Here is a 19,234-nt window from a genome sequence, read left to right on the forward strand (position 1 = left end):
TTAGGAATTATTTAATATGTTCTGGACTCCAAACTTTTGTCAGATAATACGATTTGTAAATATTTTCTCATGGTTCTGTGCACTGTCTTTTCAACTTTTTTGATAGTGACCTTTGCAGCACAAAAGTTTTCATTTCGATGAAGTCCAATTTATCTAGACTTTTTCTTTGGTTGCTTGTGCTTTAGGTGTCGTCTAAGAAACCCATTGCTGTATCTAAAGTTATGAAGATTGACACCTTATGTTTTCTTCTCAGTTTTATCATTTTAGCCCTTAACGTTAGGTCTTTGATCCATTTGGAATTAATTTTTGTGTAGCATATAAGGTGTAGGGGTCCAACTTCATTCTTTTACATGTGGATTGTTCCAGCACCATTTGTTGAAAAGACTTCTTTCCCCCATTGAAGTATCTTGCCTCCTTTGTTGAAAATCAACTGACTATATATAAATGTACAGATCTATTTCATAACTCTTAGTTTTATTCACGGATCTGTATCCATAGGCCACTACCAAACTATCATCTTGATAACTAAATATTTGTCCTTTGGAATGGGGAAGTGTTTTGGCTTAGAATCGCAAGTTTTTCATGTCAGTTGAACTAACAATTAGGGAATGCCAGTTTGTAAAATACTAGGTGAGCTTTACATTTTTGCATAAAGTAAATGTTAGTGTCATACAAATGATGAGAAAGTTCTCAACTGGGCATTTTTCCTTTATTAGAGTTGACCATAATCTTGACTTTATTACAATATCTTTACAAATACTCTACTGCCCTATCCCTTGTGTAGCAGAGTGAAAACTTAAACCATGTTGATGGTTGCTGTTAAGTATTTGAATTGAATTGTTAGCTGCGAAGTTAGTATATAGATTTCTAAAAATCCTTCTTTGGGACACTTCCAAAAGTAAATATGTAAGTGCTTACACAAAGGAAAAATAATATAATATTACCTCAAATCCCATTATATATAATCACCATTAGTATTTGGTGACTATACTTTTGCTTATCCATTTATGTAAACATAATTTTACATGCAGAGTATCACACCAAACATTTTCTTCCAGCCTATGCACTCAACAGCATGTCCTCTAAATATTTTTGTTGTTAAATACAAATCTCTACTCCTAATTTTGATGATAACATCATACATAGTACTACTGAAATATTTATAATTTCATTTACAGTGTTACTGTTGAAAGTTCAAGCTATTTCTATGTTACACTCAGGTCATAGGAGTTCAAGTTTCTCTGTACTTTGAGAAAATTCAGTTTTCTGAATTTTCTCACTATTTTCCCATCTTTGCTATTCTAATAAGCGCAAAATCAGTTTTCATTACATTTCTTTAATTTTGACTGTACTTGAACATCTTTCCAATAGTGTCCTGGCCATTTGTATTTCCTTGCAAATTGCCTGTTTTTTCCCCCTTTAATGACTTAAGATATTTTTAAATGTTAAGATTATTTTTAATATACAAACCTGTTTTTCAATTTGTCGTTTCACTTTGAGTCTCACTTATGATAGTGTTCTTTTCCCGTGTTTTCTTATTTTGTTTTTTCTACTCAACATTTTTACCTTTTTATAAAGATAATCATATTTATCAATTTTTGCCTTTATATTTTTTACTCTTGTGGTCATATTGAAAAGGATTTTATCCATCTTGGAAGTTTACATAAATATTGGCTTGTATTTTTTCCTGGTACTTTTATATATATAATTTATTTTTAATACATTTAAATATATAATCCATTATAACAACTTTTAAAAATTATAGAACTTTTTGTTTGGCACAATATATTTGAGTAATGTGTCTTAGTAGGTAGATTTTGCTTTATTTTTTTGGAAAATCACCTACTTAAGCTTTTAAAGTCCCATTGTGCCAATGCTGGAATAACGATTAATAGTGAGATACGGTTTTCATATGTAATATTTATGCTTTTTCTCAATATTCCAATCTCTGCATAAATGTCACTTCCTCAGATAGGCTGTCTCTGACTACCCTGCCTGTATAAAGTGCACTGTTGGATCACTCTGTCTAATGAAGACCACACTCACTGTTCAGTATCCTCTTCCCTATTTGATTTTCCTCATAGCACTTAGCACTCTGACCTCATCATGTTTGCTTATTATCTCTCCCACCAGAATGTAGATTCATGAAAGTGGGGATCTTTTCTGTTTTGTTCATTGCTATATCCCCAGAACCTAGGACTGATTCTGGTGCATAGTAGCCATTCAATAAATATTTAAGTCAGTGACAGTGTTTTAAAGTATATCATTGTAATTTTTTGATGTGTTGACTTTTGTTGAGATGATGTGTGAAAGAAAATTATCCACCAGTATCTCTGAAATTAGAAATTAAAACAATAGAGGAATATAATTCAATATAAAATGAAACTGTGCAGTCAGCTAATACTGGGGCCATAGGTTCACTATACCTAATGATAAAAATATAACTATTGGGTTAAGCTATTCACATCAGCCTTTTCTTTTTCAGGGTTTTGTGTTATGCCATTATGCTCATAAAAGTGGTAGCTTGTTTTGGAGCATTCACTGAGTGCCAGCCATTGTGCTCAGCGCAATTATCTCATTTAATCCTTACAACAACTCTTATCAGAAAAGGGTTTTCAGGGGATCCTTGGGTGGCTCGGCAGTTTAGCGCCTGCCTTTGGCCTAGGGCGTGACCCTGGAGTCCCAGGATCGAGTCCCGCATCGGGCTTCCTGCATGGAGCCTGCTTCTCCCTCTGCCTGTGTCTCTGCGTCTCTCTCTCTCTCTCTGTCTCTCATAAATACATAAATATTTTTTAAAAGGGGTGGGGGAGTTTCATCCTTATTGTCACAGATGAGGAAACTTGAGAAGGTTAAATAACTTGCCCAGAGCAAATCAGCAGTAGGTAACTGAACTTGAAATTACAAATATGAATATCAGGATTTGAAAGTATACCAGCAGGAGTTTGTAGAGGTTATAAAGGCAAAGCTCACTGATCTGCCTTCATCCCCACATTCCCTGTTTTCCTTACCCTGCATTATTCTTTTTCTAGAATACCTATATTACAAATTTTATGTTTTATTGTCACTCTTTCTCCTTCCAGAATATGAGTACTGCAATGTCTATTAGTTTTGTTCACCATTGCATCCATGGGGTCTAGCACACTACCTGGCATATAGTAGGCTCTCAATAAGCTAAATGATCAGAGTAACATACTGGAAGTGTGACAAGGAGACACATCTAGTGTGAGAATGTTATCTTTTGACACGAGTTTATGAACCAAGAAGCAGAGAGATAGAAGGATGTTTGTTGGAGAAATGGAAGTTACGACCGTCAGAAGAACTAAAATGAGACCATTGAGTGTTAGGTCTTCTAAGGAGTAGGTTTGGGTCAGACTGGAGTTGGGTGGATGGGGCTTCCTTTTCCTTGTACTCTTCTGTAAGATTTGAATTTTTACCATATACATCACTTACTTAAATAATAAAAGCATTTTGGACTTCAATTCTGGTGATGGCTGACTACCAAAAATAATAATAAAATATTAGATTCTTAAAAATGAAGAAATGAAAAAAACAGGAACTCTCAGGTCAGTTTTGGGATGAAAGTCTATAATCAAGGAAGGAAATGGAATGTTGGAACAAGAAAGCTGCAGGAGTTGTGAGCTGTAAAGAGGGTTGTGTCGGTGCTCTTGAAGCAGGTGAGGAAAAGAAATAGAAAAGGGTAATGTACCTGGGAGGTTTGTGCAGATTTGCTTCCCTGAAGATTTGCTCCTTAAGTATGCATAGTTGGATGGGCCTAGATTCTCAGAATCTGAACTTAACAGAAGCACAACAAAATCTGTGGATGAAGGCTCATCCCAAGCCTTTAATGCTTTTTTCAAGGTTAATGTGCAGCAAGCAATAAAGATTTCTGCAAGTTATGCAAACAACCTGAATGTGAATGAGAATCAGCAAAAATCAGAGATTACTTAGACCAGTTACTATACAATTATCATGTTTTAAGTTTATTGAGATACAATTTACATAAAGTAAAAATCACCTTTTTTTAGTTGTGCAGTTGTATGAAGTTTGATAAATATATGTGCTCACATACCCATCAACACAAGATAGAAATCCATTCCATTACGCCCAGAAGGTTCCCCATCCCCAGCTTAAGCCCCTGGCAACTACTGGTCTGTTTTCTTCCCTACAGTTTTGTGTTTTAAACGATGGCCTGTAAATGAAATCACATATGTAGATTTTGAGCCTGCTCTATTCACTTAATCACTTGAGATTCATCCACGTTGTTGTATATTATCAGTAGTTTGATCCTTTTAATTGCTGAGTAGTAATCCATTGTGAATGTACCATGTTTTGTTCATTTACTAGTTGAAGGAGATTTGGGTTGTTTCCAATTTTTACTGATGACAAATAAAACTGTTGTTAACATTCACCTGAAGATACTGTGTGTGAACAGATTTCATTTCTCTTGGGTGCATTTCTAGGAATGGGATTGCTGGGTTGGTTATAAGAAACAACCAGTTTTTTTCGAAGCAGCAGTACCATTTTGCATTCCCACCACAATATATGGGAATTCCAGGTGGTTCACAGCCTCAGTGGAACTCAGTATTGTAGGGGGGTTGGTGGTGGTGGTTGTTAACGGTTTTGGTTTGCTTTTTTTGTTGTTTATTTTTGTTGTTACTGGGTGTATGATTTATCTCATTGGTTTTTATTTCTATTTCCCTAATAACAAATGACATTGAATATTTTTTCATTCTTATTTGATGTCTGTCTTATTTAAAGGCAAAGTTTTAAACTCATACAGTTTTTAAAAACTGATTTGTTTTAGTTATTGAATTTTGGGAATTCTTTATATATTCTGAATACAAATCACTTATATTTTCTTCTGGTCTGTGGCCTTTTTATTTTTTAAATACCTTTCAAAGAGCAGAAGTTTTAAATTTTGGTGGCAGTCCAGTTTTGTCTGTTTTTTTGTTTTTGTTTTTGTTTTTTTTCCTTTTACAGATCATGCTTTTGGTGCTGAATCTAAGAAATCCTTGACTAACTCAAAGTAATAAAGAATTTTCTTCTATTTCTTCTAGAACAGATGTAAGCAAACTTTTCCTGTAAAGAGCTAGATAGTAATTATTTTAGGCTTGGGAGGCTATAGTCTGTTGTAGCATGAAAGCAGCCATAAACAGTACATATATGAATGGTGTTTCAGTAAAACTTTTTTTTTAAATTTTTTATTTATTTATTGATAGTCACACACAGAGAGAGAGAGAGAGGCAGAGACATAGGCAGAGGGAGAAGCAGGCTCCATGCACCGGGAGCCCGACGTGGGATTCGATCCCGGGTCTCCAGGATCGCGCCCTGGGCCAAAGGCAGGCGCTAAACCACTGTGCCACCCAGGGATCCCAGTAAAACTTTATCTACAACAACAGGTAACAGGTCAGATTTGGCCCATGAGCCTTAGTTTGCTGACCGGTGTTCTAGAAGAATTAGGTGTTACGTTTAGTCTGTGACCTATCTCCAGTTCACTTTTTTAACATGCCAAGTATGAGTTGAGGTCCTTTTTTTTTCTTTTTTTTAACCTACATATGTCCAATTTTTCTAACTCTGCTTGGCTATAAAGACTGTTCTTTCTCCAGTTACCTCTATACTTTATCAAAAATCCATTATTCATACATGGGTTTATTTCTGGATTATCTATTCTGCTTCTGTTTCTGCTCTTCCCTAACACTACGCTGATTACTGCTTTGTAGTAACACTTGAGATTAGGTAGTGTGAGTCCTCCAAGCTCTTTTCTCCCCCAAAAAATATTTTAGTTTTCCTAGTTCCTTTGCTATTCCATATAAATTTTAGAATCAGCCTGTCAATAACTACAAAAACCCTTAGAATTTTCATTGGGATTGAATTGAATCTATAGGTCAGTTGTTACAGTCTAATAGTATTGACTTTTCTAGCAACTGAACACAGTATCTCTCCATTTAGTTGAGTTTTTTAAGATCTCTTCAGTAATTTATAATTTTCAGTATATAGATTTTGCATATAATTTGATAGGTTTATACCTACATATTTCATATTTTTAGTGTTACTAAAAATGATAATGTTCTAAAAGTTCTTACTGCTATTATGTAAAAACTATTTTTGTACACTGACTTTGTATCCTCTGATCTTAAACTCACCATAGTAGCTTTTTTGTAGATTCTTTGCAGTTTTCTGTATATACAATCATACTGTCCACAAATAGAAATTATTTCTTCCTTTCTAACCTGTCTGTATTTTACTTACTTCCTGTTTTCTTTATTTTTTGCTCTTCTCTCCCTTCCTTCTCCCTTCTTTGCTTTTCTCTTATTACATTGGCTAGGGTCTCCAGTATGATTTGAATGGAAGCCCTAAAAGCTGAGAACCTTGCTTGTTCTTGAACTTAAAGGGAAAGCATTCAGTCTTTCGCTATAAAGTTTGTTAGTTGTAGTGGTTTTGTAGATACCCTTTATAATAATGAGGAAGCTGCCTTTTGTTCTATTTCCCAAAAGGATTTATCATGAATGGATATTGAATTTTGTCAAATGCTTTTTATCTACTGAAATAATCATATAGTTTTTCTTTTTGAAATCTAATATAATGAATTTCATTGATTTTCGAATGTTAAACCACAATTTTATATATTTCGATTCAGTTTGCTAATGTTTTAAGGATTTGTTTGTATCTATATTCATGAGAGATATTGATCTGTAGTTTTCTTGCAGCATCTTTGGTTTTGGTATCACAGTGGAGGGCTCATTAAAAGAATTGAGAAATGTTCCTTTGTTATTTTCTGAAAGACTGTGTATAAAAGACTCTGAATTTTCCTCAATGCCCTGCTTTAGCTGTATCCAGCAAATTGTGATATGTTGGTTGAAAAGAATGGTGAAAACAAGATTGGCTTAAATATTGAGGGTAGACTGTACTGGGAGTGTAAATAAAATTTATCACATTACGGACAACTGCTTGTCCCCTAAGGCAGGTAGATTCCCTAAGTGAAAATCGAGTTCTTCCAAATCAAGCTGGAAAGTCTCTGAGGAGAACATACTGACCATTGCCACAGGATAGCCCCAGGATTTGTACCCACTTCTAATGAATTTATGTCTATACTATAATGATTTCAACAGAAGTACTTTGTTGAGGTGAGATTAGGTTCATGTTTTTAAAAGGCTGGAGGTTGGGATTAATAAGTATGAGAAAAACTAAAATATCAGAAGGGACCTGAGGTATATAAAAAGTAACAACTGTTCAGTTATTTTTGTCAGTGAGTTCAGGACAGGAATGAAAATAATCTGGCAGTCCATTAGATTTAAAGCAGTAGCTATGGACAGAGAAAAAACACATGAGTTTTACCTTACATAAGGTCACAAGGAAGATGGGATAATGGAAGTACAACGGTGAGAATACGTAAAAGCATTCTGTGAAACCACGAGGTGGATGCTAGAGGGCACCAAAGTACAGTAGTAAGTATGATTTGCAGTAAAGCAAAAATAAATAAATAAAAATATCAGAAAATTCATCTTGTTCTGCCATGCTGGGTGGAAGTTGTCTGCTTTGTGCCATCATCGCTTGGATCTGAGAGTCTTGAGTTAGCCAACTTTATTGAAGATCATCTCCTAGAGGATTTTTAGAATTCAAGAGCTCAGGATCTCCTGGAAAGGCCTGTTACATCAAGATTCAAAGGTACTTTGTCTCTAATATTGTATCACTTTTAAAAATTTCTCTTAGGATTTTTCAGGTTTTGTCCTTTTAGCCTGTGTTTGGAAAACTAAAAAGAGTGTTCATAATAGTTTCAAGTGTGTTAAAATTTGAAGTACTAAACTTCATTCTATATTCCTTTTATAAGATGAAGAAGCAAATCACAGGTTACCTCGTGCAGTTCCAGGATATCCAAAGAAATTTTCTTTTTAAAGATTTTATTAATTTATTTTAGAGAGAGGGGAGGAGCAGAGTTGGATAAGGACAAGCTTACACCATGCTGAGCATGGAGCCTGACATGAAGCTCAATCCCATTACCTGGAGATCATGACATGAGCCGAAATCAAGAGTTGGCTGCTCAACCTGAGCCACCCTGGTGCCCCAGAACATTTAGTTGTAAAAGACTCATTGGTAGTTTTACTGTTCTCTAGATGGAGAAGACAAAGAAGAGTTGATACGGAGACAATATAAACATAAAAAGCATCTCTTCCAAGTTTTTTTTTTTCTTTTTTTTAAAGATTTTATTTATTTATTCGTGAGAGACACAGGCAGAGGAAGAAGCAGACTCCATGCAGGGAGCCAAACATGGGACTCGATCCCCAGTCTCCAGGATCACGCCCTGGGCTGAAGGCAACGCTAAACCACTGAGCCACTGGGGCTGCCCTCTTCCAAGGTTTTAATTTAAATTCCAGCTAGTTAGGGGCACCTGGGTGGCACAGTTAGTTAAGTGGCTGGCTCTTGATTTTGGCTCAGGTCATGATCTCAGTCAGGGTTCTGGGATCAAGCCCTGCATCAGGCTCCATGCTCTATGGGGAGTCATCTTGAGGAATCTTTCCCTCTCCCTCTGTCTTCTCTGCCCCCCCACCATTTGCCTACATGCTCTCTCACTCTAAAATAAATAAATCTTTTAAAAAATGAAAGCATCTGGGTGGCTCAGTCGTTGAGCATCTGCCTTTGGCTCAGGTCTTGAGGAGCCTGTTTCTCCCTTTGCCTGTGTCTCTGCCTCTTATTCTGTGTCTCTCATGAATAAATAAATAAAATCTTTAAAATAATAAAAAGAAAAAGAAAACTCCAGCTAGTAAACAGTGTAATACTGGTTTCAGGTGTAGAATTCAGTGATTCATGACTTAAAACTCCCAGTGCTCAGCACAAGTTGACTCTTTAATACCCATCACCCATTAGCCTACCCCCCCCACTCCCTTCTAGCAACCATCAGTTTGTTCTCTGTAGTTAAGAGTGTTTCTTGGTTTGCCTCTTTTTTTCCTCCAGTGTTCATTTTTAAATTTTTTTTAAAGATGTTATTTATTTATGAGAGACACAGAGAGAGAAAGAGAGAAGCAGAGACATAGGCAGAGGGAGGAGCAGGCTCCACACAGGGAGCCTGACATGGGACTTGATCCCGGGACTCCAGGATCACGCCCTGCGCTGAAGGCAGCACTAAACCGCTGAGCCACCCGGGCTGCCCTGTTCATTTGTTTTATTTCTTAAATTTCGCATCTGAGTGAAATCATATGGTATTTGTCTTACTCTGTCTGATGTTTCACATAGCATAATACTGTAGCTCATCATTGCAGATGGCAAGATTTCATTATTTTGTTGACTGATACAATATTCCAGTGTGTGTGTGTGTGTGTATGTATACACACATACATATACCATATCTTCTTTATCAGGTGATGGACACTTGGGCTGTTTCCATAATTTGGCTATTGTTGATAACACTGCTGTGAACAATTGGGTGCATGTACCCCTTCGAATCTGTATTTTTGTATCCTCTGGGATCACAGGGTAGTTCTAAACTTTTTTTTTTTTTTTGAAAAAATTTTTTTAGAGAGGAAGCACAAGCAGGGGGAGGGGCAAAGGAAGAAGGAAAGAGAGAATCCCAAGCAGATTCTGTGCTGAGTGGAGCCTAATGCAAGGCTTGCTCTCATGACCTCGAGATCACAACCTGAGCAAAAATCAAGAGTCAGATACTCAACTGACTGAGACACCCTATTTTTAATTTTTTGCGAAACTCCATACTATTTTCCAGAGTGGCTGCACCAGTTTAAATGCAGGACATTTTTACAAGTTGAAAATGTAAAAGCAGCAGCAGTGAGTGATGATAAGAAATTTCATTTCTTTCAAAAATAAGGAACTTCGTGTGAAAATAATTTATGAGTATACATAAGTACAGAGATTTCGCAGTACATTTAAAAAGAAATCCTAGGGGCACCTGGGTGGTGTAGTCCATTAAGAGCCTCCAACTCCTGGTTTCAGCTCAGATCAGGATCTCGGGGTCCTGGGATCCAGCCCTGAGACCAGCCCTGGGCTCAGTACAGGATATCCTTGAGATTCTTTCTCCCTCTCCCTTCACCCCTCCCACTTGTGCTGTGTGTGTGTGTGTGTGTGTGTGTGTGTGTGTGTGTGTGTGTGTGTCTCAAACAAATAAATAAATTAAAAAATAGAAAGAAGCTCTATCTGTACAGAATGAGTTGGGTCATTTTACAGAAATAAAACTCTAATTTTAATATGACTTGTTATAGCAAGTAATGATTTGCAGTGAAGAGTTTGTGTGCCTTTCATTAATGTACCTTTCTCAAGCCCTCCCAAATATTTAAGTGCTTGTAAATATATAGTCAATTTACAATTATAATTCTGCTTTAAAATACAGTTACCTTGATGAGCATATTAGATAAACGTATGTAGTATATTGAATTTACCATCTTAATAAAATTAACAGTTCCCTTAACATAGATAAACCACAACTATTATCTCATATGTATTAGATATATTGTTTTATAACTGTACTCTAGGTTAGTCTCAAACATATTATTACTACCTTAACCAAAATAACACATTCTGTTTCCTCTAAACACAGAACTAGAAAACATAAACCTAATTTTTTCTCCATTGCTATACATTTTGCATCTTTTAAAGACTTTCTGATATACAATGAACATCTATATTCATAAACCAAAAATTCATACCATGTCAAAAGTTTTAACTTTCCTACTTTTTGGATCTGATAACCTAGTAACCAAGATCATTATTCAAACAGTTTTCCTCCTGTATTTTAGCAAGAGAAATTTAAGGAGCCATTATGTGTAAAGCTTGAGGCTTTAAAAAAAATTGAATTGTACCTGGACTGCATGAATATCTGAATAACAGAATACTTTTTGATCCATTTTTGATTGTTTATTCCCAAAGTCTTTCCAAGAGAAGGGGAAGGAGAAGGGAGAGAGAGAGGAAATGAGAAGGGGTCAGCTGTAGGCAGATCAGACAGGGGCAAAGTTAACCTACCACCTGATAATTTTTTAATTCTGAAAAATATACTTTTATAATTATAGAAACTGTTGCAGGATTTACAGTGCAACCTGTGTCACTTTGAAAGGGTTTTTTTTTTTTTTTTTTTTCTGTGCTTGCATCAGAAATAATTCACCTGGGAGGCCCCTGGCTGGTTCAGTGAATAGATGCATGACTCTTGATCTTAGAGTTGTGAGTTTGAGCTCCACGTTGTGTGTAGAGATTACTTAAAAATAAAATCTTAAAAAAAAAGAAAAAGAAAAAGAATTCACCTTGTTAGGCTAAAGGAACCATTGGATTCAGTTTCCCTTGGATCTCCTTTATAATCACTCAGAGGCTTCTAGTTCTTCCTCTTTGGGGCTAGAATGGGACATTTTTACAGAGACCTTTTTGTTGATAATATCAAACTTCCACATCCCCTGACCCATCAAAAGAAATACTGCTAGATAGTGGTCAAGAAGGTTTGGAGTATATGGGTCAAGACTGGTTTTGGGAAGTCCTTAACAATGACACAAAGATTTGAATATAACAGGGGTCAGAGGTTGACACATTAGCAAATATGAGGGACCTCTTCATAATTTTAAGGGACTTTGAATATGGGTAGTTCTGAAGATGGAAGAGGAGGGAAGTAAAAGGAAAGATAAACAGGAAAGTGTGAAACAGGGTTTAGGTGGATCCACCAGTGAGGCAGATTTAAAATCTTTCACATCTCATTGATCTAGGTAAACAGTTTTAGGGAAAACTAAAACTATTTAGAATCGGGATTGTACTTTAGAAGCCTCTCCATCAGTTTTTTGGCTGTATTTTAAAATAATTTTTTAAAGGTTTTATTTAGTAGAGAGAGTGAGAGAGCGATGAGTGGGGGTGAGGGGCAGAAGGAGAAAGAGAAGCAGTCTCCCTGACAAGCAAGGAACCCAATGCTGGGCTCGATCCTAGGACCCCGGAATCATGAACTGAGCCAAAGGGAGATACTTAATTGTCTGAGCCACCCAGGCACCCCTAAAATAATTTTATACTCCCAAGGAATTACAAAAAATAGTACCAAGAATTGTGGTGTACCTTCACCCAGCATTCCCCAGGTGCCTCAGTGGCGATTTCTTGTATAAGCATAGTTCATTATCAAAACCAAGAAATTGACATCAATACAATACTTTAATGACAGTCCTTATTTAAATTTTTATATAGTTTCATGAAATTTTGACACATATATAGATGCCCTTTTTTTTTTTTTTTTAAGTTTTAGGTAATCTCTACACCCAGTGTGGGGCTCGAATTCACAACCCTGAGATCAAGAGTCCCCTGCTCTACTAACTTAGCCAGCCAGGCACCCCCTGCTAACATATGTAGATTCTTGTAACTACTACAATAGCCAAGATACTGAATTGTTCTATTACCACAAAGAAACTCTCTGATACTAACCTTTTTATAATCATGCCTTCTCCATACTTATAACCACTGGCAACCATTGATCTGTTCTTCATCTGTATAATTTTGCCATTTCAAGAATATTATATAAAGTATATAATTATATAAATTATATACTATATAATTATATAGTATATATCCTTTTGAAATTAGCTTGTTTTACTGAGCATAATAGCCTTGAGATCCCTCATCCCTTCATAGTTTGTTGCATGTATCATGCTCCTTTTTATTTCTGAGTAATATTCCATTGTATGGAAATACTACCGTTTATCCATTCACCTTTTATAGGATATTTTGATTGTTTCCAGTTTTCAACTATTAGAAATAAAGCTGCCAAAAGCATTTGTGTACAGATTTTTTTATGTGGATGTGTGTTTTCATTTCTCTAGGATAAATATCCGGGAGTATGATTGCTGAGTCTTGTGGTAAGTCTATGTTTAACTTAATAAGGAACTGACAAATTCTTTTCCAGAGTAACTGTACCATTTGATATTCTTACCAACTATGTATGAGATATCTAGTTACTCTGCATCCTCACCAGCAGTTGGTATTGTGGAATTTTTTAATGCTGTTCTAGTAGCTGTATTAGTGGCGTATCATCATGGTTTTAATTTGCATTTTTCCTAGTGGATAATGATGTTGAAATCCTTACGTGTGCTTATGTACCATTAAATACTGTTTACCATTTGACTATCCTCTTTGGTGAAATATCGAAGTCTTTTGCATATTTTCTCATTGAATTTTTTATTTTCTTACTGTTGCATGTAGAGGGTTCTTTATATCTTCTGAATATAGATCCCATGTCAGAATTGTGAATTGCAAATATTTCTCTGAGTCTCTTTCTCTTAACGGGGTCTTGCTCAGAACAAAAGGATTTGGTGTCCTAAGAACTCCGCTTAACTTGTAAGATTTTCTCCTGTGTTGTTTTCTAAAAAAATTATAGTTTCAGTTGTAAAACTGAAGATTTATGATCCATTTTGGTTAAGGTTTGTATCAGGTGTGAGGTCTAAGCCAGAGTTCCTATTTATGCCCAGGAATGTACATTATTCACACACCATTTGTTGAAAAACACATACTTTATCCTTTGACTTGCTTTTGCCTTTTTGTCAACATCAGTTGGCTAGATTGGGTGAGTTATTTCTGGCACTCTTTTCTGTTGACCTGCGTAATCCACATTACCACATTGCCTTGATTATTTATAGCTATATAGTAACTTAGAAAATTGGGTAGTGTGATTACAGCAACTTTTCTTTCTTCCCCTTTTTATTTTCTGTTTGTTTTTGTATTTGTATTGAGAAACCGTTTCTCTAGATCTCCAAAAAAACCCTGAGATTTCATAATATACAGTAAGCCTATAATTAATTCAATTTGGGGAATATTGGTATCTTTAGTGTGTTGAATTTCAAAACATAAACATAGTAAGTTTCTCTATTTAGGTCTTCTAAAAATGTTTTTATCAGAGTTTTGTACTTTGTCCATACAGATCCTATACATATTTTGTTAGATTTAGCCTGAAATAGTTTTCTTTTAGAGGGAGCAATTATAAGTGGTTTTGTGTTTTTAATTTCAGTTTTGATATGTTCATTGCTGGTATATAGAAATACAATTGATGTTTGTATGTGACTCTTCTCTCCTGTGACCCTGCAAAACTCAATCACAAGTTTTTCCTTCTGTTCTGTTTCCTGGAAGAAATGGGTTAAAATTGCTGTTATTTATTTTTTTAATATTTGGTACAGTTCAGTAGTGAAACCATTTGGCTCAGAGACATCATTATCAAAAGATTTTAAGGGGATCCCTGGATAGCTCAGTGGTTTAGCGCCTGCCTTTGGCCCAGGGCGCGATCCTGGAGTCCTGGGATCGAGTCCCGCATTGGGCTCCCGGCATGGAGCCTGCTTCTCCCTTCTCCTGTGTCTCTGCCTCTCTCTCTCTCTATCATGAATGAATGAATGAATGAATGAATGAATGAATGAATAAATAAATAATAAATCTTTTTTATAAAAAGGTTTTAAACTATTGATTGAATTTCTTTAGTAGTTGTGAGACTATTCAAGTTACCTATTTCATTTGGGGTAAGTTTTGATAGTTTGTAGCTTTTGAGGAATTGGTCAGTTTCATCTAAGCTGTTGAATTTATATACATAGAGTTGTTTGTAGTATTCCCTTGTTATCCTTTTATTGTCTGCTGGGTCTGTAATATCTGCTGATATCCCCTTTTCCATTCCTGATGTTGGTAATTTGTCTTGTCTCTTTCTTGTGGGCACTAAAATGCTTTTTTAATCCATTGTGCTCATTTCTTTTAATTCATATGCGTAAACTTTATATTTAATTATTGATATGTTAGGATTTAAGTCTATTTTATTTTTGTTTCTTCTTCTGTTCCTCTTTGATCTTTGCTGTCTTCTGTGAGTCACTTGATCATTTTTTAGTATTCCATTTAGATTTCTTTATAGTGTTTATAAGTCTGTTCCTTTGTATAATTTTGTTAGTGGTTACTATACATTTGAATATGTAACATCACAGTCTACCATTATCAACATGATAGCACTTCAGATAGAATGTAGAAGCATACATTGGATAGTTGGGGTTTTGTTTCCTTTTTGTGCTAGGGTGCCTATCAAGTGAACAATTTGTTCATGTCAGATTTCCCCAAAGTGACCACTGCATTACATAATTGTCCTTGATGCGATTGTGCAACTTGGAAGGTTGTATGCATGATTTATCAATATAGCAGGATATCATGAAGGAAAAGGTGTTTGTTTGGTTTGAAGTTGAATGCAGACTTAACTACAAAGACCTCATGAGCATTATGGCACTGATAATATGCTTGTTCAACTACATGTCTCCAGCATCTGGCCAAGGACCAGCTTTTGCCAACTGAGGACTCATGTAAAAAACAAAACAAAAAGAGCCCTAGGAAGATACAACTAAAAAGAGTCATTCTTAAAATGTCTTGAAAGGTGATTGTTGTGAGCTGAATTGTTTTTTCAAAATGTTATGTTGAAGTCTAAACCCCAGGTACCTGTGAATATGACATTATTTGGACCCTAAGTCTAATAACGGATATCTTTATTAGGAGGCTAGGTTTGGAGATGCAGAGATACACAAAGAGGGAAGTAGGCCATGTAATGACAGCATCAGAGATTGGAGGGCTGCTGGTATAAACCAAGGAGTACCAAGGATTACAGCAACCACCAGAAGCCAGGATTTTTCCCTGCAGCCTTCAAGTGGACGTGGCCCTTCTGCCACCTTAATTTTAGACTTCAAGTCTTCAGAATTATGAGGGAATTGGTCAGTCTATTGTTTTAAGCCACCTAGTTTGTTACATCTGTTGTGGCAACCCTGGCAAACTAATAATGACGCAAGGTAAAGTCTGTTCCAAAGATGCAGCACTGATGAGATGTCCTGAACTCATCAGCCATCAGGACCAGCCTCACTGAGTTTGTCTGGTCCATGCCCCTCACTATAGGCTTTTCCCTTATAGATGAGTGACAGTTAAGACAGTGGATAACCAGACAGATAATAGTAATGCTGAGTTAAATGCTTAAAAGCAAAATTTCACCAAAAATTTCATAAGAATTCAGAAGTCCTAGGAATGAATTCTAGACCTAAGACAGAAGGGCTCAATAGATTATTTGGAGCTCATCTTCAGCTCCTATTGTTTCAGAAAGGGTGGCCTTGAGAATATGGAGATTCAAGGAGTTTGAGGTATATACACCATTTCCAGGTTAAGGGTCACAGTTTGGGTGGGGGAGGGTTGAAACCAGATCTCCAGAGGCTCCACTTTTGTCAAAGCTCACCAGCCAGAGACCAACCCGCATACAACCGAGGTCAAACAAAGTGAGGTTTCTGGACCTAGCTGAGGAACCCAGGGGCGTCCTTGTGAGAGAATGGTGCAAGCTTGTAGGTTTGAACTTGTCCTGGGGATTCAAGAAGGGCCAAAAGAAGTGGAGACCAGTAGTGATTTGGGTACTGTTGGAGCTATTCGATTATGTACCTTGGTAATCTTACCTAAGAGGCAGTACGCTTAAAGCCGAGCTAGTCCTCATTGTCCGAAAACAAAATATTGGAAGAGTGGAGATGTATAATTATATTTGTAGTTGCAATGTTTTTGTCATTCTCTTGTTTCAGACATGCTCATGGGGTGGCTGTACTCTGTCTTGGTCCACCATGGTCACAGAGTTGCCTTGTCATTGTTGATGTATTATGATCACTGTTTATGTTCCAGTGGGAATGTTACAGCCTTTCTATTAGTTGTCAGGGCCGTTTTTGCCCTTTCTAAGGGCCTGGCCTGGAGATAGCATATATCAATTCTGCCCACATTCCATTGGTTAAAATGCAATTATGTGCCCACACTTAAATGTACAAGAAGCTGGAAAGTAGATTTTAGCTGTGTGCTCAGAAAGAAATGTGAATTACATAGCAACACTCTTTGTTTTGGGTTTTTCTGGCTGTTCCTTTTGAATCATTTTCTTCCTTTGTGCCCATTCCCACTCCCATAGACCTACACCCCAGTATATTTAATATATGTCTTTCTGATTTACCTTTTCTATATTAATTAGATTTTATGCATCTCTGAAAAATATATATGATTCCTTTGAGTATGTTTTTAAAATGTACATAAATGCTTGTCTATCATTCGGATTATTCGTTTTTTCACTATTTTTTGGAGATCTATTTATGTGGTTACCTATACGTCTAATTCATCCCTCCTGATTGCTTCAGAATACTCCATTCATATTCATTCAACAATTTATTCTGCTGTGTACCAAAGACAAAAACTTTCCTGATAATGTCATGTTTATTCTTTCAGTTATTTTTGCTGCATAGTAAATCACATCTAACTTAGTGCCTTAAGATAACAACAATAATTCATTTTATTCCTAAATTTGTAATTTGGGCTGGGCTTGCAAGGACAGCTCATCTCTGCTCCATGAGTTATTAGCTGGAGCTGGCAACAACTCCCTGGGTTGGAGCCAGAACCAGCTGAAGGCTCAATCTCTCACATTTGGTGGCCGGTGTTAGCTGTTGGTTGTTTGCTGGCACATTTACATGTGACATGTCCGTGTAGCTACGTGGCTTCCCCATAGTGCAGTGGCTCAATTCCAAGAACAGTTGTCCCAAAAGGACAAAGAAGAAGTATATGGCTTCCTTGTGACTTTGAGACAAAGTCACACACAGTCACTTCTATGGTACCCTGTTTGTTGGTCAAGGAGGACACAAGTCATTCTCAGGTTCACAGGGAGAAGACATAGACTCTACTACCCAATGGAAGGAATGTCCATGTTACATGGTTTAAAAAAAAAAAAAACATGTGGGATGGAATATGTTGTGTTATCTATCTTTAGAAAGGACAGTCTGTCACATTTGTGACAATAAAAAAATCTGATTTGGATACAAGATTATTTGAATATCAAGACTGATTAGCAAAGGTTTTAATTATAAAAGTAATATTCCAATATGCTCTTTCTTCTTGAACAGAGTACTAGTTTGTAGTCAACAAATGCTTGCTTCCTATATATCCTTAGACTTTTTTTCTAAGATTATCAATATCTTCCCCCTCAGTCCTTATTTTTTATGCGGACAGTATAACAGATGAGTTCAACCAATTTATAGGACATGATTACAAAGAATGTAATACAGAGAAATTGATATTTTTTTCTTCAGAAAATGTATCCTATAGTGAAATGATGGCAGTCATCTTTTGGGATTGACCTGAAATGAAGAGAGTACTCATTGCTGATCGCTTGGCTATTTGGGGAAAAAAATCTTACAGAGTAGTAGCAAAAAATAAAAATAAAAAAAAAAAGTAGTGGCTGTTCTCAACCATTTTTATTTTTTGCTGCTGACAAGAGGATCTCTTATGTACTGGATATTCTGATTAGATACCCTAATATACATGTGACTATCCTGAGTTTCTTGTCTCCATCACTAGAAAATAGATCTGTAATTTTTGTGGTTCTCATGCTTTTTTCTCTGATCTGTTCTCTTCTGAGACTATTAAATATGAAGGTGTTTAAGGAAAATGCTGCCAAGATATCTCTGCCTTTCTTAAGGTGATACAATGTGAGGAGAGCAGGGAAGTGTTTTAGCAATCGGTAAGGTCAAGAAGTAGATGTAGTTGGATTCATCCAACCCTGTCAAGTCCTGATTTCTGTAGATCACTTTAGCCATTTCTCTCAAAATCCAGAAAAACCACAGCCAAACAGATGATAATGCTGATCATGACAGCATTTCCCTTTGTAGTACATAGAGTTTTCACCAAAGAAGAAAATTACTTGTAATTTAATCACACAATTAAAAGTGTGATGTAAACGGGCCAGTCAAGTCCATCCTTCCTTCCTTCTTGAATCGCTAAGTCAAGATGAGACCAGTCTTGGGCTTCTGTTTTGTTTGTTTGTTTAGTGGAAATTTTCAAATGTATTCAAAAGTAGAGAAAACAGTGTGGTAAACTCCCATTTACCCATCCCCTAACTTAGCAATTACCAACTCATGGCCAATAGACACTCTTTAAAAATATAACCACAATAACAGTACCATACACTTGAAAATTAGCAATTCTGGAGCCTGTTGAAACATGCAAAGGGTGTCATTGGAGAAAGTGAAGCAAAGATATGTAAATGGCATATTACATGAAAAAGGAAAGGAGTTCCAATCTCTGACATCTTGGAGAAGGTTCCAGTTTGGCAGGTCTTCCTTCGACGTGGAGAGCTACACCCTGTCTTTCTATCCTAATAAATCCTCTTCTTTTTTTGATAACACTTGTTTGAGTTGGACTTCTGTGATTATACTTGGACATGTCATGACTAATGTTGCTACTATCTGGATAGCTTAGTGTAACTCCTCAT

General features: G+C 36.2%; 1 long non-coding RNA gene and 1 other non-coding gene across 14 annotated transcripts in view; both read left to right on the top strand.

The window, feature by feature from the left end:
- Positions 1-2,750: 2,750 nt before the first annotated feature.
- LOC111098815 overlaps positions 2,751-19,234 on the top strand; it is a 38,434-nt gene continuing 21,950 nt past the window's right edge. For 9 of the 13 annotated variants that reach the window (XR_005369655.1, XR_005369657.1, XR_005369658.1 and 6 more), the window contains exons 1-3: positions 5,242-5,399; positions 7,528-7,665; positions 12,780-12,815. This is a non-coding gene — a long non-coding RNA (uncharacterized LOC111098815). Of the gene's footprint in view, positions 5,400-7,493; positions 7,666-12,779; positions 12,816-19,234 lie in introns of all 13 variants that reach the window. The other 4 variants (XR_005369653.1, XR_005369656.1, XR_005369651.1 and 1 more) reach the window with 3 other exon arrangements.
- On the top strand, positions 18,067-18,135 carry LOC119867657. Its single transcript, XR_005369842.1, has one exon. It is a non-coding gene; the product is annotated as a small nucleolar RNA SNORD2 (small nucleolar RNA).

The sequence above is a fragment of the Canis lupus genome, chromosome 14, assembly GCF_011100685.1.
Source record: "Canis lupus familiaris isolate Mischka breed German Shepherd chromosome 14, alternate assembly UU_Cfam_GSD_1.0, whole genome shotgun sequence".
Lineage (NCBI taxonomy): Eukaryota > Metazoa > Chordata > Mammalia > Carnivora > Canidae > Canis > Canis lupus.